General features: G+C 46.1%; 1 protein-coding gene and 1 pseudogene across 2 annotated transcripts in view; both read right to left on the reverse strand.

Annotated features, from left to right (window-relative positions):
* Positions 1–26,453, reverse strand: part of LOC135224739 (dihydrolipoyl dehydrogenase, mitochondrial-like) — a 153,136-nt gene that overhangs the window by 79,520 nt on the left and 47,163 nt on the right. The gene's annotated exons all lie outside the window — the stretch shown is intronic.
* The window catches only part of LOC135225092 (protein RCC2 homolog), a 37,284-nt pseudogene continuing 17,772 nt past the window's right edge, over positions 6,942–26,453 (reverse strand).

Genomic DNA, 26,453 nt, shown 5'->3' on the forward strand with positions numbered 1-26,453 from the left:
CGAGATATTTTGAAGACAAACTCAGATGTCTGCAAAATCATTCGCATTATCGCAGTGCGATGCAGCGGGAGACTTGTACATACTTCTGTTACCGTGCGGTAAAACAGAAAGATGAAAGAGTCCAAGAGATATCCTTGAAAATTCTCGCAATGTCGAAGGCGATGGAATCTAGCGTCACAGCAGTAGATGGTCCTTCATTATTGCGAGAATCCCCGTTAATCAGAGACCTAAGTCCATGATTGTTGGGCAGAGATACGGTTCGGTAGTCAATCAAAGCAGGGCAGAGAGAGACATACTGGACCGTGCATATCGGAGTCCAGCTGATACTGAGCTGCTATCAGGCAGTTCAATACGCTGACTCGTCATCCTGAGTTGCCAGGTAATCCATTATTCCACGAAGGAATGCGTTCGGCTAGAACTACCGAGCATAAAAGATATGCTCGAGCAATTATATTTAGGCGAAACGAATTTCGGTAAATATAAAAGTTGAAATGGTGTTGTCGTGACAAAACCATAAGTATATAAAATTGAAACTGAAAACTCCTGGGAGGTTGCAGGCAACCCCGAGTTGCAGTTCAATTAGATACTTCTCTTATAAGTCGCAATCCGTAGATTAACTAGGATATGCGCCTACCCCTCGGACAATTCAACTGCTTAGTAGAATCATGTCGCGAGGTTAATATACGTAGTATATTTGTAGGATTCTGAACAACGATCTCCATCCTAAATTCTTCCTTCAAGAAAACAAAATAAGGATTGGAGATCGACCACCTTCGATCTCTATCAAAGAGAGTGAAGGAGAAGTCTTCCTCGAAGGAAAGCTTCAATGGTGAACAGAATACTAAGACGATAGTTCAAGCCAAACTGGATATTCCCGTCCCGATCTTCTCTAGTCCAGGTTGGTCGCCTACTGTGAGATAGTTTCTTCAGCAGCAGTCTTCTTCCCAATGCTAGAAATTCCAGGAATTCGAGCATAGGCGAGGTTCCCGATTATCGTGTATATCGGGGATTCTCGTCTCGCTCACTTTGGACCGTGGTCTCGCGTAAGTGTTTGGAGATCGTAAAACTCGAACACTGAATGCGTTAGAAATTCCGTAGAATTCTAAGCAGTCTGCGAAAACCCCCACCGAATTCGTCAAACGATATAGGCTGGTGGTCCTCTCGATTCCCGTAGAAATCGAGAATGGGGCAGGATTCCTCTCAACGACCGCTTACGTCAGGTAGGACCCGAAGGTCCCCCCGGTAGCGCAGTCCCGAACGTGGGATCCTACAGAGAAATCTCTGTAGGATCCCTCCCCTTTCCCTCGTAACCGTAGGAGAGAGGGATATGGGGGAGGAATTGGATACTCGCTCGCCTTCCCAGTGGAAACTAGCAGTTGGAGAAGAGTAGGAGAGTCTGGGAAAACGTATCGTCAGGAGGAAACACGTTTTCCCGCGGAGGGTTACGAACTCTCACTGTAGGTAAGGGTCTGCCGCCACTGTGAACGTCGTCTGGGTGGGGCTGATCGACACCTGACAGGAGAGAGCCAGATACCGTCCTCCGACTCATTCCAGTCCTCGTCGAGGTCGAACAAACCTCTCAGGAGGACCGAAGGAGTATTCAAATACGGTGTCCGAAGACACGTAGAAACGCCGCTGTCGCAGTAGAGGAGGTGGAAGTAGCTTGATCGACCGGCCAGAACTGAGAGAGCCTTCTTGTCCGGAGACGAGAGACTCTGGTTCGAGACAGAATCGGCAAGTTCCGATCGCGGCAGACCCACCGTCGGTTTGGGTTCCCTCTCGGGCCCCAAAAACGACTCGAGCAGAGACGTGGGCTCAGCGGGTGGGAGCGGCAATCCTTCCGCAAGGTCATTATGCTGACGAATCAGCTTAATGACTTCTGCAAATTCCTCTGTATCTCGGGAGTAACCGTGTCTTGCGGAGTAGGACCGTCCAGTCCCCTCCAACAAGAACAGATCCCGAGATACTCCTCCTTCAGAAGGAGGAACAGCGGCAGACCCCTGACGGTCGCCTCCAGTACTTGCGCGTATGTCCTGGTCGGTCCTAGAACCGTGCCTGGTCCATACGGCGTCATAGCGGATCGCTGAGCGGCGCACCTCTCGCGATCACTCATAGGTACCTCGCTCCTCCCGGTGTAGCCCGAGGAGGTTGAAGGTACAGGAGAGGCAGATCTGACGCTCCCCCCTAGCTCGCTGGCAGGACCAGCGTGCTTGGAGGGCTGCTGCTGATCGTCCACGCCAGTGGCGATCGAGCAGCAGGCCTAGCCTTGCCGCTCGCCTGGGGCGAGAGGCTCGCGCTGAGAACGTCGACGCTGATCTCTAGCGTCAGGCGAGCTGTTGCTGGTACCGTCTCCGCCCGGTCCCGATGGGAGACGGCGTCAGGTGACCTGCTAGGCTCGTTTGTCGCGGTGAGACCGGCGAGCGTTCTCTCGGCGCGTCGAGCCGCTGGTACCAGCCGTGGCTGGTACCGACGACCGCGGGGACCCCTTCCTCGCCTCAACCCGTGGCTGGTCAGCGACCGTCACGTCAACCCTCCGAGCAGCCAGCTGGTCGCTGCGAGAGCGTCCACTGGCCTAGCGAGAGTCGTCTGCACGAACACTCGCCAGTCTTCTGCTCCGCGCTCGGTCTTGGCGGTCGAGCGAGCTCGAGTGTCAAGACTTTGGCTGGACGGTCTCCCGCGGGAGACCGTCCACTCGGTACTTCTCGCTAACGAGAACGCCGAGGCGGATCCTGGTTTAGCGGCATAACCGCTAAAACCAGGCGAGGAAGTTGCCAGCCGAAGCTGGTTACTCCTCTGGTCCCCGTCTTCTTAAAACTCCTTGGTAGAAGAAAAGATGGGCCCTGTTCCCGAGGGAGCAGGAGGACCAGCAGAAGAGCTCCCCGAATCGCCGGAGCGAGACGGGCCCTTAGAAGGTCCCGAAGGAGCCTTCTTAGGGGGGAAAACCCAGGGTTACCAGCTGGTCGCTGCAAGAGCGGCCGCTGGCCTGGCAAGAGTCACCTGAGCGTCTCACCAGCCTTCTGCTCCGTGCCGCGTCTTGGCGCCGAGCGAACTCTGGCCGCCAAACTTGGCTGCACGGTCTCCGAGGGAGAACGTACACTCGGGATCTCTCGCGAACGAGGAGACCGAGCCGGAACCTGGCGTAGCGGCATCGCGCTAGCACCAGGCGAGGAAGTACCAGAGCTAACCGATACTCCTCTGGTCCCCGTCTATCTCTTCCTTACGGAAGGGGAGACGGGGCCCCGCTCCCGAAGGAGCAGGAGGACCAGCAGAAGGACCCCCCTTCCCACCGGGGTGGACGGGCCCTTAGAAGTTCCCGAAGGAGACTTCTTAGGGGGGAAGGCAGCCCTTCTTCTTCTTCGGCTTATGGGCCGCCTTAGAAGTCGAAGGGGAAGAGGCAGCAGCAGAGGATGAAGACGAAGATGACAGCTTCCTCTTCTCATCTTCCTCGTCAGCTCACGCAGGACAGTCGTCAGGTCCTCCATCCAGGCCGGAGCCGGGGCTATTGCCGAAGCAACACGGCCCAGACTGCACCTGTCCGGAAGGACCTGGGACTGGGGAAGACACACCGTGGGCAGGACCAGCATGGACAGGCACAGGAACCAGGAGCGACAGGACAGCAACCAGCTCAGGAGCGGCAGGAACAGCGGCAGCGGTAGACCCAGAAGGGACAGCCAAGCCAACAGCGGGAATCACATCAGCGGCAGGTACGGCAGGCCCAGCGATCGCCTCGTAGAATCATCGGCAGCCAGCGGAACCTGGGTCCTGGCGGCCGGTCCAGGGGCGAGCTGCTGGAACAGCGGAAGTCTGGGGCAGGCAACACGAAGAAAACAGGCGGCGGCGGCAACCCCACCTCGGTACGGCTGCGGCCCTAGTAGCGGCAGACGGCTTCATCGACACAGCATGAGGAGTGTAGACCAGGAGGGGGGGGGGGAGCAGCATAAGCAGCTGTGTTAGTAGTGGAGACCGCCCCAGACCTCGCTAGACGCTGCAGCAGCCCGTGGATGCTAGGCACGCCCTGCCTCCGCGGTGGTCCATACCTGTCCAAGGTCGTCTCCCACGGATGTAGCACCTGCGGTAACATAGATAGATTAGTAAGAGGGGTTCCCTCACGCACGGGGGGAAGACATGCCCCACCCCGAACGCAAGAAGACCCCAAATACAAAATACAACGAAGAAGCTGAGCGGGGGGCAGGAAGGAAGACGAAGAAGGAATCGGAACCAAGGGAGTCGCGGGAGTTTAAGTTCCTTTTTCCGCGACGACTTCACTGGCAGACCTTCGCTTCCCTACCCCAGCACAGCAGTGAAAAGTAATATGAAAATGAAAACAGAATACTGCCCTTGCGATTCACTTCATAGAAACTTAAAGGGAAAAAAGATCAATTCCCGGGTAAGAACGGAAACTTGATCCATATATGATGCTATCATAAAATATATATGAAAATGAAAACAGAATACTGCACTTGCGATTTCATTCACATAAAAAATCGTTAAGGATCAATTCCCGGGTAAGAACGAAAATTGATCCAAATTAAATTTCATGCAAATAATAAATGAAAATGAAAAGAAAATATTGCAATTGCGAATCCACTTTCATTGCATTCTATTATACAAAATTAAAAGGCTCGTGCCGAGCGCAATCACACTCTCGGTAATGAACGCACAGGGCAAAAATATAATGAAAAGAGTACTTACATTTTTCAATTACACACTTTCGCCCAAAATATAGACTCGGCGCGAGCGCGCCCGCCCTCGGCACCGAGACATAATTCAAGGGTTCAATCATGAAAAGAGAGGAAATCGCCGCATCTACGGCGATAACTCCATGTTGGTTCATATTAAGTAATGAAAATGAAAACAGTGTACTTACAGTTTCATTTTCAAGTCAAAAAAACAAACCATTAGTAGAAAAACACAATATAAACAAAGCATACGACGATGAAGCGGGCAGAGAGCGATGACGAACACGTCCTTCACACCCGCGGCCAAAAGCAAAAGTGATTTGTTTACCTCCCAGTCGCGCGCGCGCGCTGTCGGACAAGCAGTTAACTACCGTTCTCCCCTTGTTCGAAGCTTACGACCGTTCCAGCTGCCGCTAGCTACTTCCTATTGTTAAAGGACCCGGCCGATGGTTTGTATTACGTATCGGAACAATATGTGGATCAATTTCCGGATTATGGAGCGGAACTTTCCGCATTTACGCCCTTCTTGGTACCCGGGCATAATCTCCGGGGGGCGGGTGTAAGCGAGGCGTGGAGATTCCATTATTGATCAATTCACAAACATGATGAAATAAGAGAGGAAATGATTGTACTTACAAATGATTCACACATAAACACAACCAAATACTCATGAAAGCAAACGACGAGAAGCGGGCAGAGAGCGTCGAACACACACGTCCACTCGCTGTGAGGCCGAAAGCAAAAAAGTGATTTGTTTACCTCCCAGTCGCGCGAAACCGGCGCGCGCCTGTCGGACAAGCAGTTAACTACCGAACCCATTGTTCGAAAGCTTACGACCTATCCAGCTGCGCTAGTACCTTCCTATTGTAAAAGGATCCGAAGGTTTGTATGCCGTGTCGGAAACATGGATAATCAAAGGAATCAATAAAATTTGTCGCCGATTGTCTGTGTGAGAGAGAGAGTAACCAGCTTGTATGATTGTTGATACGTTTACACTTAGATCTCAAGTGTATGAAGGAAATTAATTGTGCCACAATACATCAACTTACTGTTAGCAAATGCCAAGAATTTAAAATAAACAAATAATCGAAGGCACACACTGTTTTTATTACGGAGCCGAGTTATTACTTACAATGGTGAAATATCATAAACGCAATTGTCGCTAGATATGTATTTTACTGTAACAAAATTAAGTGATTTGGGCAAATTGAGTGGAAGTGAAAGAAAATTGGCGAATATTCATCGTAGCCCAGCCCTGGTAAGTCAGTAAGAAGCAGGACCGCCTGTCTTTCCTCTCCTCTCCTCTCTATCATCTCACTCAGCGCAATGAACGCTGGGATCAAGTAAGACTTCTTTTTTTCCTTTTTTATTGTATTGCATTCGATTGTTTTCATAGTCTTATCATTATGCTAAATTTATTGTGAAATAACTTTCATTATTCCTCAAAAATATTAACGATTCCTTCCTATACCTCAAATTAGCTGTGCATCTCCGCAATGACGAATGATTTTGTTAATTATTAATGCTAAATTTTTGTGAAAAGTTTTGTTCTATCATTTACTATTTGCTGAATATTGTTCAACTATACCATCTCACTCGTCGCACTGAACACTGGCTCAATTGCCGGTAAGACTTGATTTTTTTATTGTTTCTGTATTGCATTTGATTGTTTTCATATTTTATCTTTATATATTTAATTTATTGTGAAATTCCCTTTTTTGATGTGAAGTTATTGCTTTTACATACATACAGTAATAATATTTTAACCCTTTCTTCTCCTTCTCTCCTCAACATATCAATGCTCCCTTGTTCAGTCTCAAGTCAGCTACACGTCACCATGGTGACGTACAATTATGTACATCTTTTATGCTAAATTTTATGTTCAAATGCTTTATTATCTCTTTATTTTTGTTGTATAGGTCATCATTAAACTTTATATTGTAAATGAAAAAAATGTTTAATACAGGTTTTCTTGTAGGACACAGTAGGCCGTCGAATACAAAGTATAAACAAGATAATCGGTCAGTTCGAAATATACGAGCATTTTTTTTCGAAAAAAAAACGGAAGGAATATTCGACAAATGAGGTACCACTGTATATGAAAATCTAAGATTATCTAAAAAGATAAATATGTAGTAAACTATGGCATGAAGGTAATTCAACACAACCGAAAAGTCAAGAAATGACATGAGGTGATGAGTGGTTTGAAATATATGCAATAGCCTGAAATATTATCATGAGATAACTAGGAAAAATCAAACCTCAACCTTTTCGTAAAAACCATCTAGTCTCTATAAACTTATCTTTCAAAATATTTGGAAATATTTTTCTTAAGAGGGTGGTACTTTTGTCTTCCATCATGTGTACCCGAATGTGATCATACCCTACCACTATTAGTAAGTACACTATGGCACACCACTTCCTTCTAAAGCAAATGCTGGCACATTCCTCCAACAATTTCCTTAAAATAATGACTGTACTGATTCTTACCAGTTCTCCATATGTAGGCGAGGGACCCCAAGCTATTACACTTTCATCTGCAGCAACAACTATTGAGGTAGTTGAACAACCTACTGACCGAATATCCCAACCACAAAGGTTTCTTGCAAGGGTTTAGGATACATATTAGCTTCTCCAGGTGCGCTTTGTCTGGCCCCACAACGAAAGGACCCAAAAGACTGATTCCAATTGGTGTATGTGGAGCCACAATAAATTTTGGTTACACCACGATTATGGCCATCAAAGTATTTTATCAAACGTGGTACATACTCATCTTTAGGCTCGGCATGACCTAATCTTCCATAACCACCAAAGCCCCATGAAAATGCCCTCTTCTTAGCATCAATTGCAACCTGAAATTAAGAATAATTAGAAATAACTATGCAAAAGTTTTTTCTTTTATATTACTTAACCTATAATTTGATTTTAGAAAATTCATCCATCAACACCATACCACAAAGATACAATACTTGAGTGAATAATAATATACTTACTGTATGATTAGAGCCACAAGCAACATCCACAATTTGTACATCTGTAACAGGGGTGGGGTGACCATCTTTACTGCGTTCTACAAAGATTGGAACTCTTCTTGGTGTTCTTTCATGCTGGAATGCAAGCTTGTTGCTGGTCAGGAAAAATTTACCATCTGTATTATGCCCAAGTTGACCATATTCAGGTAACCCAAAGGAATAAAGGTAACCTTTTTTATCAACAATCATGCTGAACTCTCCTCCACATGCTACCTGTTAAAGAATTAAAAAAAAAAAATGAAGTGTCAAATACACCACCCATTCCCTTGTAAATTTTCCTAAATAAACATGGAATTTTTTATTCTAAAATTAATATTAATGAATACTTCCTGTTATAAAGTTTATTCTAGCCCTAAATCCCCCAAAACCGCACCAAAATTTACCACATTGGCAACCCCGTCACTAGTTGGCAACACTGCCGTTGACAGCTACAAAACCTTCCCTGAAAATCAGTTGTGATAGGCAGATCGTGGGGTACGATGGGTGGGACTAGATAAATTATACAGTTAAGTATTAGCAATAATAATTTTAGAATAAAAATTCCATATTAATAAACATTACCTTAATATAATTTATCTAGCCCGATTAACCATATTGAAAAGGAGGGAATCTGAGTACAATTTCCCCTTCGGACAGAATAGGACATAAAACAATCAAAGAAATATATATCATAGGCAGTTAAAAACTCAACCCGAGGTCTAAGATACTAAGAACTCAAAGTCTCCTACCATAATGCCGCAGAACTGCGGTAGTAAAGGACAAGGAGTAAGTGTATAGTCAGTCAGTCTATACTAAGGTCAGGTGCCCGACCAGGTGACCAGTCAGACAAAATGAGGACAGCAAGGCTGCACCCCGATGACTTTATCAAGCACTACAACAACACCTGCTCTCTCACGAAATGTCTGGCGCCAAGAGAGAGGATCGGGTATTGACAACTCTTTCCCTGAAGAATGAGTGCCTGGACTGCCTGGGCGATTCAAAGCTAAGCAAACATTGGGGGTGTATCAACGCAACCCAACGTCGCCAGCAGCGATATTGGCTCATGAGCAACTCCTGACTCGAGCTTTCTGGTGCCAAGAGAAAGGAGCGCGGAGCAAAAAGGTGACTCAGTCCCGAAGGACGAGTGCCGGCAGTCCAACCTGGCCTCATGTTAAACTATCATCGGAGGATGTTCCAACGCAACTGATGTCGTCAACAAGAAACTCAGGGCTACTAAATGTCGCCTGATCTCACATGAGTGTCTGACTCCGAGAAAACAAGCGAGACAAAAAGTAGATGGTGAACAAGTCACCAGATGACAGCAGACGATCCATCAACTAATTCCCTATCCAGAAGGACAATGGAAGAAGCGCGAGTCGTCAGGACAAGCGAACCAGTGGCTAGTCCTAGGTCGGCATCGACTTTGGGAGAAGAATAGTCGCCAGTGCCGACAACCCAGTGGCTGGTCCCATGTCACACTGACAATGGAAGCAGCATGAGTTGTCAAGCAGCTAGTCCTTGTCATCAACAACACCTAAATACGAAACTGCCTAATTCCCATTATAACTAAACCTGAAACTGCCATAAGTTATAATGTAAAAACAAAAAATATATACAACTAAAAAGAAAAAATAATATACAGGTAACAACCAAACGTAAAACAGGAAGACTACCTAATTCTCCTGTCTGACGACCTGTCCTGCCATCACCAACGGGCCCAAGGAACGAAGGTCGCCTAGAACTAGAGAAATATCCCTCGAAGTAAAAGGAGGGCAAAAAAACAGAATAGAACGCTAAGTCGCCGCCTCAAGCACCTTGGCGACTGAAACGTTCTTCATAAAAGCTAGGATGTATTGCAACTGCTCTAATACTGTGTGCTCTCGGCGTCTGGCCCTCACAGGCAGCCGAACCACCAGTTTTAATAATAAGATCTCAGAGAAAAAAGGATACACCATTCTTTGATATAGGTCTCTTTAGCCATTTCGGGGTGAAACCAACAGATGACGGGGACAACCCTGAATGTCCTTCGTCCGGCGTAAATAGCATGAGAGCGCCCTAACAGGGCAAAGAACTAATTCCTCATTTAAATTACCAACAAAGTCGACCAGCGACTTCAGCACGAAAGACCTGGGAATGGAATTATGGGGAATGGAATTATGAGACTATTCAGTCTTTGCGACAAATTCGGGAAGGTATGACAAAATCATGTCTTGTCCAGATCTAGCAACCAGAAAAGTGTGCTTGCAGTTCACCCACCCTCTTGGCTGTAGCCAGCGAGACAAGAAAGAGTGTCCTTAGAAGAGAGGTCCCCAAAATCGGCCGTATTCAGAGGCTCAAACGGACGGAACCTAAAGACTTTAAGGACTTTATTAATGTCCCATGTCGGAGGAAGAACACTGCTGACTGGGTCGGCCAATTGTCGCGCCATTCTGGAGGACAACCCTTCGTGCTTGGAGAATCTCCTGACAGTCTCTAGGCATGAAGATGAGCTTGTGGAGCCTCTGATGGAACTGATGAAAATGGGGTGGTTTGAGAAGATCTGGTCTCTCTGTCAGACGAATGGGGGGCTCCCCCAGAGCTTCCAGTAGGTCGGGAAACCACTCCTTTTGTGGCCAGAAGGGGGCAATCAAGGTGAGATCCAGACGCTTGGTTGCTCTCACTTTGTTGAGGACTGACCTCACCAGAGTAAACGGAGGAAATGCATTGGCTGGAAGGCCCTCCCACAGTCCTGCCAAAAAGAGCGTTCTGTTGTGGTACATTCCAGAGATTGGGGTATTAGGAATGCTGGAGGAGTTGGTAAAGAGGCAAAGATCTGTGGCACCTAAAATTCAGTGGGGTGGCAAACAGACCGACTGTGACAGGCCACTTCTTCCTGAGGCTGTCGAAGACTTCCTGGCAAGTGTTCATTCCGACCCTTGAACTTCATTCGGTCTCGACAAGGCGTTTGACAAGACATTGTGATGGCCCAGGATAAACTGAGGGACCAACGTAATCCCCGTCTTCTGCCCAACACAGGACTGATCGCGCTTCTTGAGTCGAGAAGGTCCGACTGTGTGCCTCTTTGGTTCTTAAGTACAAGACTGCTGTGGTGTTGCGACGAAGATCGCGACAACTGACTCCAACAGTTGATCTGGAAATGAAAGAAGGGCTAGGTACACTGCCCTTAGTTCCTTCCAATTTATTGACATGATCCTCTCTTCCTCTGACCAAAGGCCTGAAGCGGATTCAGAGCCCAGGTGCGCGACCCAAACTTGATCCAAGGCATCTGACCAAAACATTAGGTCGGGCGGAACTGAAAGAAGAGATGTCCCTGAGTTGAGGCGGTGAACTTACATCCACCAACAGAGATCCTTCCGACTGTGGAGAGGAGGCGAATATCGTGTCCTCGGACACGAAATCCCACAACTGGCGAAGTGTCGACTGAAGGGACCTCATTCTGAGACGACCTCCAGGAACCAGTTGGATGAGGGATGACAAATGGCCCAGGAGTCCTCCAAAGAGAAACTGGCTGCATCATGAAGGACAAAAATTCTTCGACCAGACTTAGAAGCTTGTCTATCCATTTTGGAGTGGGAGAAGGCCTCAAAATCTGAGAATTCAAAACAATCCCCAGATAAGTCATGATCTGGCAAGGGATTAGACAGGACTTGTCGAAGTTGATATGAATGCCCAACTCGACACAAAGAGACAGAACTATCTCCCTCGACCGGAGACATTTCTCTAGAGATTCGGCCTGGACTAACCAATCGTCCAGATACCGAAGCATCCTTACATTTAACTGATGCAAAATAGCCAAAACAGGAGCCATCACCTGAGAAAAGACTTGTGGAGCAGTGGTGAGGGTGAAACAAAGGGTCTTGAAGTGGAAAACTCCCCAGTCCGTGAAAAACCAAGGTAAGGTCTGCTCTTCGGATGGATGGGGATTTGCAAATAAGCATCCTGCAGATCGATGGAAATCATCCAGTGCTCCATCCTGACTGATGAAAGAACAGTCTGAACAGTCTCCATTCGTAACTTAAGATCTATGATGGGGCACCAAGCACCTGAGGCCTTAGAACTACAACACCCGTGAGTAAAACCCGGGAGGAGGAGCTCGCTCTATGGCATCCTTCTCCAAGGCTTGACCCCTGATTAAGTGTGAGGAATAACCGCTGAACTCGAGAGGACGATTGGAAAGTGGAGGTCTCGAAACAAAAGGGAACTCGCAACCTACCTTCAGGACCTCCACCACCCAAGCATCCACTGTTCTCTCCAGCCTACTTCCGAAAATTCTTACGCAGAGGCAAGGAAGAAGAAGAAGAAGAAGGAGGTGGTCCACCTGGAGGTTGAGCTCTTCCCCTGCCCTTAGAGCCACGCCAAGAACCTCTCCAGCGTTTCAAAGAGTAAGCACCAGAGGAGGAAGCCGAGGCGCCAGAAACCTGAGATGAACTCTGGAAAAACGAGCCAGAAGGAGGAGGTTGTTGGGCTGGAGCAGAGGGTACGAATCTGGCACTAAACTTACGCTTACTCCTTGAAGGAACGGGAGGAAGACCAGAGGAAAAAGCCCTTGACAAGGCCCAGTGAGCTTGGGAAGAGGCATCACCTTGATGTTCCTTCAAAAACTCATGATATATCAAAAAGGGAATCGCCAAAAGGAGAATAAGACAACAAACGGCTTCTCTGAATCTCCAACACAGAGGAGGATAACTGCGACAAATACAGGCTACGCTGGGAGCGAGGCCTGTCCTCACGGCGCGTCATGCCGCTTGGACCAGGCTGGTCCAGGCGACCGAGAGGACCACTTCCTCGCCTCAGCCCGCGGCTGGTCTGGGACTGTCGCGTCAACCCTGGGTACCAGTGGCTCGCCACGAGAGCGATCGCTGGCCTGGTGGGAGTCACCTGGGCGACTCCCACCAGTCTTCCGCTCCGTGCCTGGATCCTGGCACTGAGCAAACTCGGTTGCCTAGGTCTTGGCTGCACGGTCACCCGCAGGTGACCGTATACTCGGTACCTCTCGTGAACGAGAGGCCGAGACGGTACCTGGCGTCGAGGCAGAACCTCTGGTGCCAGTAAAGGAGGTACCAGTGTTAGCCGGTACCCCTCCGGCCCCCGTCATCATCTTCCTTGCGGAAGGAGAGACGGGCCCCGTTCCCAAAGGAACAGGAGGACTAGCAGAAGCCCCAACTGTCCCACCGGAGTGGTTTGTTTGTTTGTTTGTATGGTGCTTTTACGTTGCATGGAACCTGTGATTATTCAGCAATGGGACCAACGGGAGTGGGACAGACCCTTAGAGGTCTCTGAGCAAGACTTCTTAGTGGGGAGGAGGCTACCTTCTTCTTCTTCGGCTGTGGGGCCTTAGAAGTCGAAGGGGAAGAGGCGGCAGAAGACGACGGAGACATCTTCCTCTTCGCCAGTTCCTCAGGACATCCGACAGGTCCTCCATCCAGGACGGAGTTGGGGCAGTTGCCAAAGCAACACGGCCCAACTGCAACTGTCCGGAGGGACCTGCGGGAGTAGCAGTGAAGAGAACGCTTCCTCAAGGAGGGCTACGAAACTCCTACCTAGCAGGTGAAGCGTCTGCCACCCACAAGACTGGTCGGTCGTGCAAACGCGACCGTCGTCTGGGTGGGGCTGTCTCTGAAAGAAAAGAATTAATTAAAAGAGGGCTGATTGGCCTGCCTCCACCGGTCTCTGCGTGCACGGACCCGCGGGAACGTCATGTCAACCCTGGGCACCGGACGATCGCTGCGAGAGCCATCGCCGGTCTGACAAGTCACCCGAGCGACTCCTACCATCTTCCGCTCCGTGCCTGGGTCCTGACACGGTGAGCAAACTCCGCAGTCTGGACCCTGGCTGCACGGTCACCTGTGACCGTACACTCATGCGGGCGGCTGAGACGGTTCCCGGTCCGGAGATGGAACCTTCAGAACCGGGAGAGGAGATACCGGTGGTGGCCAGTACCCTCCATGGTCCCCGTCTGCTTCCTCCCTGAGGAAGGAGAGACGGGCCCCGTTCCCGAAGGAACAGGAGCAGCCGCGGAAGACTCACCTGTCTCACCGGAGCGAGACAGACCCTTAGAAGTCCCGTGACGAGACTTCTTTTGGGGAGAGACCACCTTCTCTTTTACGGCAAAGCCTTAAAAGTTGAAGGGGGGAGGCAATAAAGAAATGATCTAGAAGAGGGGGGGGGGGGGGGGAAGATGACGTCACTTGACGAGCTCTCTTCCTCTTCGGTTTCTCCTTCTGCCAGACTTCTACCATCAGGAGCAGATAACCTCACCGGGCAGCGCGACAGCTTCGTCCAGTGACATAACTCCAGGGTAGTAGTGGTAATGAAAATGATTATCAGCAAGGGATCAGTACACACACTCGAGGATCGGTACGCAACATGCTACCAGTCATAGGTACAATTCCAAGGTTAGGATCACTAATATGAAAAGCATCCAACCAATACTGCTGAAAACACAATCACCACTAGTCTGTAAAATAAGGGAAAAAAATATTAAAGTAATGAGGTTACTCCACACACATCCAAGGACGCCGCCCTCCGAAGTAAGAGATCCCCCAACATCAGCACCGCACGCCCATCCTTCTACCTTCTTCCGATAGTAAGTGAAAGGAAGAAGGAGAAGAGAAATTACCATAACAACAAAAAACAGAAAAACCTTAAAGTTCCCTTGGTAATTCCCAAGCATAATCGTAATTTCTGAATGAATACATGTCCCATTACAGGATCATCCCTCACGATAAATACATATCTTGTCCACATGCAGGTCTGAGCCAATGTTAAAGGGCGAAAGAATCTAAATAAGTTAGCATACCTTAGCCGCCGGCTCTTGACACAACTAGAGGGGCGGTTACAAAGGCTATCACAAAGTGGGTTTGTATATTAATTGAAAAACCAAGGACAAACCTTTGTTTATTATCAATATCAAACACCGTATATGCATAATTATTTAAATACAAAAATAAACCAAAAGGACCCCACCGGGAAAAAAGATTAACGACCAGTCAGCTGGAGCTTACAAACACACGTCTTTCTCGGAAGACGGCCGAAAGTAAAGTGGAGTGTTTACATCCGGGCAGGCTAGTCTGCCCCATGGTAGTTACTGCCTAACCACCTTGTTTAAGATTCAACGGCCGTAATTCTAGCTATGCCGAAAGTATATTCCTATTGTTAAAGGACCTCAGGTTTGTATTACGTATCGGAACAAATAGTTTTTTTTTTCTTTTTGTTTTTAAATTTGATAGCTACCTTCAACTTAATATTGAAATGACAATTTAAGGACTATGTTTATGCAATACTACTAGTGATAGGTATCTCCTATCTATTTGGTAATGTATATCTATGGTTGTGATATGACGTTTTTTACCACTTCGTTTCATTCATGTCAATTTTGCTATATGGAAAATAGTTTTACACAATAATATAACATAATGTTCTAAAGCTATCAGTGACTGTTTTTAATGTCATTACATATGATTTCTTCCATCTTTGAAAACAAAAAATTATGAAACTATGCCACCAGTTTTTGCCCGACAGTACATAAGACCGAAAAAAATAAAAAAACTGTATACTACAGAAATATACAAGCAGCATGCATTCCCTTTCACATTATTATGATTACTGAAATCATCACAGGGTACTCAAGACAGAGAAAGCTTAAATACTTTCCCTTTTCCAAACCAACACCCATCACAAGTTTTTGCCCCTGTTGTTAATCACTTAGGCATCAAGCCAAACTGGCAGTTACCTATTTTGGTTATAATTCTTAGCCTTTTCACATAGCACTCTAAGTAGTCTTATTATCCTGTAATGACCACATTGCAGTGCATCGTTTCCCATTTGTAATAACCATTTCTTGTGAAAGTTCTTATCCCACTCTTCCTCTGTCCTATTTCGTTCCCTTCGCTAAGTTTTCATACATTTGAAGGTCCCAGTTCATTTGTGAGTGGCTCTTCTGCTGCTTTACATTGAGTAGCTTTTCATTTCCAATTTAGCCCTGGGGCTTTTCTAGTCTTCATTTGAGGTCATTTTAATACCATGAAAGTGGGCATACTTATATGACTGATGAGCTTGTGATGAAAAGTTGTACTTGTAGTACTCAAGGACGTCTTTCTGGTCAATGAAGGTTTAAAAAACTGATGCCTGCAATACAACCAAATTTACAAGAAAAAGTGCAACCTACCTTTGTGATTCTTGATTCTTTAAAGCTTATCCTGCATGGAACATTGATAACGGCAATAGTGTTTCCCGTACCACACTGACCAGACTTATTGTCACCACAAGCAAATACAGTTCCTCGATCAGTTAAAAAGAGCGTGTGATTGCGGCCAACTGCTGCTGCACTATTGTGAAATCTGAGAGACTGTCAACAGGAACTATTCCTGCACGATTTTCAGAATCACCAACTCCCAACTGACCTTTTTCATTACGACCTGCAAAAAAAAGATTACACATGCATCAGTTTGATAGTGCCTGTTTCAAAATTACACATACATCAGCTCAATGTTTTAAGTCATGAGGGTAATGGAGGTATCAATGTTCATGACCAGTGTCTAGCAAAAAATCTAAAATTTTGACAGAGCACATACAGAATTTTTGCTAATTCTACAAACCTGAAAACTTTCACGTGTAATCTTTGGTGAATCGGTTTAGTCAATGAGGCTTGGTACCAAATTAAGGCTTGGTACCAAATTAGTTACATATTACTAATTTCAAATGGGAACACAGCTGGCCCTTAAATGTAGGGCACACTACAATGACAAATTTTTCATCAATTGTATTTTTCCATACTAAAACAAAACCTGAGGTCTTTGACATTAGGAAAAATCCATCTAGTGCCAGCTGGAAAACTGGTACTCAGGTAGTTAGAATATTGTGTATGCAAGGGACTATTGGCAAATGTACAACGGTATTTGCCAACGTTACTGTGACAAGATAAATGGTGATTAGTTTTCAAAGTGCACAAATAAGAATTGGGCAAGAGTTGAAAGGTTAGAATATACATGCATCCCTTACACAAAACAAAACAAACCCTGTACAACAATTCTGTACATACTGCAAATTACTAGAGCTTGAATATTACTGAAACTCACAGAAAATTACTGATACTGATGCACTGGGGACTGAAAACAAAATGGGGGATATTTTAGTTTTGTTAGCCATTAAGTAAAGAAATAAATACCATATTTGCTGGTGTATAAGATGCACAGTTGCATAAGATGCCCTCCTATTTTACAAAGATATTTTGTGGAAAGAAACAATTTTACTATGTACCATCACACATTTATTGAAAGATATTTTAAGTAACTTTGTAGAGAAAAATTATATTGTTAAGATACAATAAAGTTTTATACATACTTACCTGGCAGATATATACTTAGCTATAGACTCCGTCCGTCCCGACAGAATTCAAAACTCGCGGCACACGCTACCGGTAGGTCAGGTGATCTACCATTCCCGCGCTGGGTGGCGGAATCCCAACCATTCCCGTTTTCGGAGCAGATTTTTCTCTTAACCTGTCTCCTGAGGGGAGGCTGGGTGGGCCCTTAATCGTATATATCTGCCAGGTAAGTATGTATAAAACTTTATTGTATCTTAACAATATCATTATACATGCGACTTACCAGGCAGATCTATACTTAGCTGATTGACACCCTTGGTGGAGGGCGAGAGACAGCTATATATAAATAAAACAAAATTTCTAATAAACGGGAAACAAACAATTGTTGTAGGATATCAATCCTTGGTTCTTACCTGTTTGGGCTGAAGACTTCATGATTACTGTCATTTAGTCTGCCTGCCTCAAGAGCTTCAGTGAGGTAAACCACCTATGACCGAAACAGCCCATCTGGATCATGTCAATGGGGCGGGCTAGCCGCTTACGCGACAGAACCTGCATGGATCGTACCAATGGGGCTTACCCGCTTACATGGCAGAGCCTGACCTGTATCTTATCAATGGGGGCTAGCCCTCTTACATGACAGAGCTTTAGGCTTTACATAATGCACAACGAGGAGACCAAAAGTTAATCCCGACCACCTGACCTCTCTAACCATGTTAAATCTAAGAACTGAAAAGGGTTCTTCCTATACCCTCTTTCAGTCAACCATAAAAAACCAAACACCATAATGTTAAAATTACATAACCTAACTAATTAGGATTAACCTCAGCTCCTCCTCCCAGCACTAAATCCGCGGACACATATGCTCCAGTGAAAAGCACTTATCATAAGTAACTCTCAAATCCTTTAGATAGTGAGAGGCGAACACTGAGTTACACTTCCAATACGTGGATTCAATTAGATTTTGAATGGAGGGACCACGTTTTATGAAAAGCCATTGAGGTTGCTATGGCCTCACTTCGTGTGCTTTTACCCGAGGAGTTTAAATTGTTCTTCACCACATTTAAGATGCGCTTCCTTAATAACGTCTTTAATGAAAAACGTAAGGGCGTTTTTGATATTGGTCTTGTAGGATCTTTGACCGAACACCAAAGACTTTCCTGCGTACCTCCCAAAAGAGACTTTCTTTGTAGATAAAATTTTAGCGCTCTTACTGGACAAAGGGTCTTTTCCTTTTCTTCCCCCGTAAGAGAAGAGAGTGCCTTCACTTCGAAGCTTCTAGGCCACGGTTTTGATGGGTTTTCGTTCTTGGCTAAGAAGAGAGGCTTAAAAGAGCAAATTGCAGCCTCCTTCTTAAACCCCACTCTGCCCTCTAACGCTTGAAGTTCACTCACCCTTTTGCCGTGGCTAAGGCGAACAGGAATAGAGATTTCCTCGTCAAATCCCTAAAAGAACAATTATTGGAAGGTACGAATCTTTCAGACATCAAGTAATGCAGCACTATATCCAAGTTCCAAACTGGGATTTTTATTAATCTGACTTTTTGAGGTCTCGAAAGACCTAATAAGGTCATGTAGATCCTTATTGTCCGACACCTCCAGACCCCTATGCCTAAACACCGAGGCAGCATACTTCTATACCCCTTGATCGTAGATACCGCTAGGCCACACTTTCTTCTAAGGTAAAGAAGAAAATTTGCAATGTCGGTTATAGAGGTACTGGAAGAGGATAGCTCATGCGTCCTGCACCATCTTCTAAACCACTTCCCACTTCGACTGCGGTACACCCGTAATGTGGATGGTCCTCCGGGCTCTTGCGATTGCTTTTGAAGCTTCGCGGAGAAAACCCCCTCGCTTTAACGAGTCCTTCGATAGTCTGAAAGCAGTCAGACTTAGGAGCGGGGAGGGGTTTTTGTGTGATACCTGTCGAAGTGGGGTTGTTTGAGAAGATCGCTCCTTAGTGGGAGCGATCTGGGAAGATCCACTATCCACTCCAGCAACTCTGTCACCCAATCTAGGGCTGGCCAAAAGGGAGCGATCAAAGTTAATTTCGTTCCTCTGAGGAGGCAAACTTTCTTACCTATTTTTTTACTTCCCCTACCAGTTTGAAGGGGGAAAAGCGTACCCGTCTATTCCCTTCCAGTCCATGAGGAGACCGTCTATCGCTATTGCTCTTGGATCCGCGATGGGGGAGCAATAATTCTCCAACCTCTTGTTCAGTTGGTTGCGAACAAGTCTACGTTCGGCCTTCCCCATAACCCCCATAACTGATCGCACACTTGAGGGTGGAGGAGTCCATTCGGTGGGGAGCACTTGGTCTCTTCTGCTTAGCAGATCCGCTCGAACATTTCTCTCTCCCTGAATAAATCTCGTTAGAAGAGAGATCTGCTTCTCTTGCGCCCAAAGCAACAACTCCCTCGCTGTCTCGTAAAGGGAGAATGAATGAGTTCCCCCTTGCTTCTGATATATGCTAGGGCTGTCGTGTTGTCTGAATTGACCTGAATGATCGATCCAATAATATCTGTTTTGGTTGAAAGTGCAAGAGAGCTAGGGTGAATGGCTTTCAGTTCCTTTTTGCCTTTTGTTTATGTGCCAGGACACCTGAGCTCCTTCCCAGGTTCCCGACACTTCTTGCGAATCAACGTTGTCCCACCCTACGTCCGATGCGTCTGCAAACAACGCTCGGAGAGGGCTCTTTATGTGCAAGGATATTCCTGACCGAGTGGTCTTCGGGTCTAACCACCACCGAAGATCTTGTTTGACCTTGTCCGTTATCCTGAATGACTCTTCGAGGTCCTGGGAACTTTGATCCCAGTTCTCCTTCAGATAATACTGAAGTGGTCTTAGGTGCAGTCTCCCTAGGGAAACGAACTGTTCCAACGAGGAAATGGTTCCCAGCAAACTCATCCACTCCCTCGCGGAACAATGTTCTTTCCCTAGAAATCCCGACACCTTTGTAAGGCAGCGTTCTATTCTCTCTGTTGACGGAGACGCTAGAAAAACCCCACCGAGAATCCATCCGAATCCCCAGTAAATATGTTCTGCTGGGGATCCAGCTGGGACTTCTTGAGGTTGACTAGGAATCCCCAATGACTGCGTCATCTTTAATGTTATCGAAAGGTCCTCCAGACACTGTTGCTTCGACTTTGCTCGTATTAGCCAGTCGTCCAAATACATCGAGATTCTAATCCCCTCTAAATGTAGCCAATGAGCCACATTCCTTAGGATACCGTGAAGACTTGCGGGGCCGCCTCGAAAGTCCGAAGCAAAGCGCTCAAAATTGAAACACTCTACCCTGTGACATGAATCTTAGGTCCTTTCCATTGATGCCGGATGAATTGGCACATGGAAATATGCATCTTGAAGGTCCAGGGATACCATCCAGTCCCATGGACGAAGAGCAGAAATAGTACAGAGGAAGAGGTCTCCATCGAGAACTTCTTCTTGATCACAAAGACGTTCAGCGCACTTACGTCCAGAACCGGCCTCCACCCGCCCGAGGCTTTTGGTACCAGGAATAGACGGTTGTAGAAACCTGGTGAATGGAGATCTTGAACCGGTTCTATTGCCCTTTTCTGCAACATAAGTTCTACTGCTTGCAGGAGAGCTTGACTCTTGACAGGATCGTTGTATCTCGCTGTTAACCCCTTCCCTTGGAGTTCTTGTTAAGGGAGGATTATTCCCTGAAGGGGATGGAGGTATCCTCTCTCGAGGATCGAGAGGGTCCAGCTGTCGCCCCTCTCTTCGCCCCAGACTCTGGCAAATTTCGACAGTCTGGCGCCTACCGCTACTCTGGAGGACTTCTTCTTCATTTTGCCTTCCCTGCAGGTCTCCTGGAAGGTCTTCCTCTGGTATCCGGTCTTCTACCTCTAAAAGGGGTTCTTGAGGAGGAAGAGGCTCCTCGAAAGGGCTGCTGAAGAGGTGCTTTATCCTTCTTTTTGAAAAGGAACGCAGGCTTGAACCTCTTTGCTGACTGTGTCAGTAAATCCTGTGTGGCTTTTCCAGCTAATGATTTGCTACATCCCTCACCGTGTCCTGTGGGGAAAAGGTGGTTCGAAAGCGGCGAATATAGCAAGGCCGACCTCTGTAGAGGAAATACTGACTTGGACAGGAAAGACCCATACACTGCTCTCTTTTTCAAAAACTCCCGATCCAAAAGAGCAGCCACTTCCACCGAACCGTCCATCACCGCTCTGTCCAGACACGATAACACACTCGATAATTCTTCCATCGTGACAAATTCGGGATCTTGGGCTCTCTTCGCAGGGCTCCCAAAGCCCAGTCCATAAAATTAATACTTCGAGCGTCCTAAAGAGTCCCTTTAGTAGATGGTCCCAGTTCACACATCCCCCAAGTAGCTTTTGCTGATAGTAGAGCGCGCCTCCTTGAAGAATCTACTAAGGAAGCGTAATCTGCGTCTGCCGATGAAGGCAGTCCTAAGCCCATAGGTTCCCTGGGTATCGTACCATCTTCCAGGTTTACCCGTCAACTTGAAGGAGGGCATGAAAAAACAGTCTTGCCCGCCTCTCTTTTTATTCCTTAAGCCATTCTCCAAATCCTTTGAACGCTTTTTTCATACTAAGGGCTGGACGCATTTTTACAAATGAGGATGCCTTTGGAGACTTCGTGCTCGATAGCAAAGATCCTGGAGAGGGCGGATCCGCTGGTTGAAGCTTATCTCCGAACTCCTGCAACAACAACAAGGACAATCTCTTATAATCAGAGACTACTACATCCACAGGTAATTCTTCATCCGAGGAACTTCTTCTAAGGCCTCCGGCTGACCGGGGATCCTTTCGGAGAGAAGAGCGGTTCTTAGTTGTCGAGGGACTTCTGTCAAACGAAGAAGAACGTCGTCCGTGTGACAAATCCTTGCTACTACAAGGCGCAATAGAGTTCTTAAACGCACGAGATCTTCTCTCAGGCACCTGTTTCCTACAGGTTGAAGGGCTCCTACTCTCCGAAGAACTCATAAAGTGCGAAGGGGTCTTACTCTGACCTAAGCTCGTACAAGGCGCCTGGCGCCTACTCGACTCCTGACGCCTGCTCGACTCCTGGACGTCTGTTAGACTCCTGGCGCCTACCCGACTCCTGACGCCTGCTCGACTCCTGAAGCCTGCTTGATTCCTGGCGCCTGCTTGACTCCTGGCGCTTGTCGTGACTCCCTTGTAGGCTCTTGACGCCTCTCACAAGACTCCTGGCGTCTGTTAGGCTCTATACGCCTGTAATATTCCTGGCGCCTACTAGGCTCTGTCAACTCTATGTTTCTCACAAGCTCCTGCCTTCTTAGGCTCTTGACGCCCTATCTGATCTCGAAGAGGAGTCCGACTCCTGACTCCTCTAAGAAGACGTAGCTGACCGCTTGCCTTCGACTCTACCGCTGGGAACTTTCTTCCTAGAGACGTAGCTGACCGCTTGCTCTTGCGAGCGGCTTACCGTGGGAACTTTCTTTTTTCCATAGATAGGAGAGGATCGTTTAAAGGAGAACGAGAGAGTCTCTCCGGAGACGAGCGCCTGCTAGAGTGAGGAACTTCTCTCCTACCAGGAGAAGATAATTTTGATCTCTTCACTGGAAGGGAGGAGTCTTTTCCTTCGAGACGAATCCTTATGTAGAGCGCCTACCAAGGAGGATATTTGCTCCTGTAGATTAAGCAGGAAAGCTTTGTCGGATCTTGAGGCGCTGGAGACGGTCTTCTCGCCCTCTTACTAGTCGAAGGAAAATCCTCTGGAAATCGCTCTGGGCTGAGTCAAAAGCGTCTCCTTTCGGCGTACCCACGATCTCTTCAGAGGACGAGACTTCGAAGCAGAGCTCCATCCACGCCTGGACGAGGAGGAGTCCGACGCAGAAAAAACACTCTTCCAGGATGCCTTTTCTACGGCTATCCAAGGCAGCCTGGGTCGATACTTCAGGGTCTGCCGAAGGGACGCCTGATCGTTGGGGATATGCTCCACATCCTCCCTGCGGCTTTTGACATTCCTCCTCCCCTGGTCCTGGGAGTTTGGAAGCGGTCTAGGCCTAGGAGCAATGCGGAGCCGATCAGACGCCCCCTCCACTGCACTGGGGTCACTGTATTCACTGACACTCTTACCTTGTGTTTCCATGGCTTTAAGCTGCTCCTGAAAGCTCCCTGATCGAGGATCTCATTTTTTTTTTTTCCATTTCTGAAAATGAAACCCTTAGATTCAACACAGGGAAGAAAGGGGCTGAGGTTATGGGAGAAACATCATCTAGTTTATTAATTTCTGATTCAGGCTCAAAAGAACAAGATCTACTCGAGCTTCTAGCTGACGCTTTCCTAGCTCTATCCTTCTCTCTTTTCTTAATATAAGAAGCTAAATCCTTCCATCCTTGCTCCGAAAGCCCTTCACATTCAGCACAAGTTCTATCAACCGCACATTCAGAACCTTTCTACATTTACTACAAAGCGTATGAGGATCTACCTCTGCTTTAAACAACCTAGTTCTGCATTCTTCCCGCACAAACCCTAAACTTAGGTGTTACTTTAACTTCAGCCATCTTAATAGAAAAAAACCAAATCCAAGTCCTAATCCAGTCCAAAATAAGCGTATGCCAATCCCGAGAATAAACAAGAGTACTTCACCAAATGAGTCCAACCAATTCTCGGCAAAAGAGCAGAATTCCAATCAGGAGAGACCAAACAACAGTTGTTGCCGGCCTCAGCGACAGAGAAAATCTGGCTCAGAAAACGGGAATGGTTGGGATTCCGCCACCCAGCGGCGGGAATGGTAGATCACCTGACCTACCGGTAGCGTGTGCCGCGAGTTTTGAATTCTGTCGGGACGACGGAGTCTATAGCTAAGTATATATCTGCCTGGTAAGTCGCATGTATAAAAATGTATGATTCTAGTCAAAATCTGATATTATACAAGTGACTTTTTTTTACTTGTCAGCCATGGGTTTGCACAGTCTGAAATTTACTAATAAATAAACTACGTTACTTTATGAGAAACTGTACCCAAGCTCTTACCTCCTCTCAGGGGAGCTGTATAGTTATTTGTGTGTGATACCGTGCAAGGCCACAAGGCTATGATTTTGTTTACATCCACTCATTGCAAATGGCCGACAGGTTGACGAATGTTTTAAGAGGTAATTATTTCCCAAAGGTATAACAGAGCTTATATAATATAAGATGTATTAGGTGTTGGTTATGTATGCTTGGTAAGACTGATAATTCTGCATCTTTTCAATTTATTATTATTAGTAACACAATTTACTGTAATAACTAGGCTTGTTTTTTAATGTTTTTTTATTGGCAACAATTTTTGTGCCTACCCAGTATGCTTGCCATAGCTAAGCATACCCTCCCTAGACACAGGGTAGTTTTTTGATACGTACATTAAAAGAAAAAAAGAGAAGTGTGTAATACACTGGCAAATATGGTGACTCAAGGGGCAGCACACTAAAGGGAATACAAGGGAACAAAAATGACTAATTAAAAATAGTTACGTAATTATTAATGGCACAGCAAAAACAATCCCGAATACCCCACATTGGACTTCAGGTGAACAGAGGTAAAGCAGTGATGCTTAGCAGGCTGATGAGAAATCCACTGGCATGTATGCATTGGAGTTTTTCTTTCAATCTCAGTAACTGATGTGTCTGGATGTATTTTGCAGAAAAACATACGTAGGTATATGATCAATGGCTTTGTAATAATATAAATGATGGTGTAAGAAATAAATCAAAAAAGAAAAATCCTTAATAACATAAACTGATTGCGTTGAGAAATTTAAAAAAAAATCCTTAATAATATAATGATGGTGCTAAGACATAAAAGAAACATTCTACTCAAAATAAAGGTAATAAGCAACTGAATTTCAGGGTAAACTATGTATATTACTATTTGAAACTGCAAAAATGATATTGTTAAGACACAATAAAGTTTTGTACATACTTACCGGTGGCAGATATATACTTAGCTATAGACTCGGTCGTCCCGAGGAGAATTTCAAAACTCGCGGCACACGCGGACAGGTAGGTCAGGTGATCCCCACCATTCCGCCGCTGGGTGGCGGGGTCTGGAACTATTCCCGTTTTTCTAAGCCATAATTTCTCTTCCACCTGTCTCCTGAGGGGAGGCTGGGTGGGCCATTAATCGTATATATCTGCCAGGTAAGTAGTACAAAAACTTTATTGTATCTTAACAATATCATTTTTGTACAAGTAACTTACCCAGCAGATATATACTTAGCTGATTGGCACCCTTGGTGGCGGGCAAGAGACAGCTAAAAACAAAATAATACTTAAACTAAATACATTAAAAAACAGGGAAAAAAACAACCTATGTTCTTGGATAACTAATCCATAGTTCCTACCTTATTGGGCTGAAGACTTCATGACTACTGTCGATGAGTCTGCTTGCCTCAAGAGTTTCAACGAGGAATGAACCTATGGTTGAATAACTCTTTGGATCGTGTCAATGGGGGCTAGCCCGCTTACGCGACAGAGCCTATACTGGATCGTACCAATGGGGGCTGACCCACTTACATGGTAGAGCCTTGACCTTTTGTCATATCAATGGAGAACTCGCCCTCTTACATGACAGAGTTAAGGTTATTAAACAAATCACAAAGAGCACTGAAGCCAATCCGATCACCTGACCATGTTAGTCTTGTTACAATCTATGAATTGTAAGAGGGTCCCTATTCCCTCTGACAATTAACCAATAAAAACAACCACCAATAAACAGTAATTTAAGCCTTAAACTAAATAGGAAGGATTAGCCTCAGCCCTTCTCCCAGCACTGAATTCGCCGAAACATACGCTCCAGAGCAAAAGCACTTTTCGTACGAAATTTTAAACATCTCTTAGTAATTCGAGGCGAAACACCGAATTACATCTCAAAATGTCGACTCTATAAGAGCCTGAAGCGACCATGTTTTGTGAAATGCCATCGACGTAGCTATGGCTCTCATTCATGAGCTCTCACTCTGAGAACCTTGAAATGTCTTCTTCGCATTTAAGGTGAGCTTCCCTTATTACATCTTTATGAAGAATGTAAGGGCGTTTCTTAGAAATCGCTCTTTTCGGATCTCTTACAGAGCACCAAAGACTTTCTTCTGTACCTTTCAGCAACTTCTTCTTCTCCAGGTAGAACTTGAGTGCCTGACTGGACACAAAGTCCTTTCTAGTTCTCTCCCTGTTAATGAAGATATTCCTTTTATCTCAAAGCTTCTTGGCCAAGGCTTTGAGGGATTTTCATTTTTCGCTGAGAAAAAATGGTTGAAAGGAGCAAATCGCTGAATCTTTCTTAAACCCCACTTTACCTTCCAAAGCTTGCAACTCGCTCACTCTCTTGGCTGTTGCTAACGCAAAAAGGAATAAAGACTTTTCTTGTTAAGTCCCTAAACGAAGCTGCGTGAGACGGTACAAATTTTTCCGACATTAGGAACTTGAGGACCACATCCAAGTTCCAGC

The sequence above is a fragment of the Macrobrachium nipponense genome, chromosome 12 (assembly GCF_015104395.2).
Source record: "Macrobrachium nipponense isolate FS-2020 chromosome 12, ASM1510439v2, whole genome shotgun sequence".
Lineage (NCBI taxonomy): Eukaryota > Metazoa > Arthropoda > Malacostraca > Decapoda > Palaemonidae > Macrobrachium > Macrobrachium nipponense.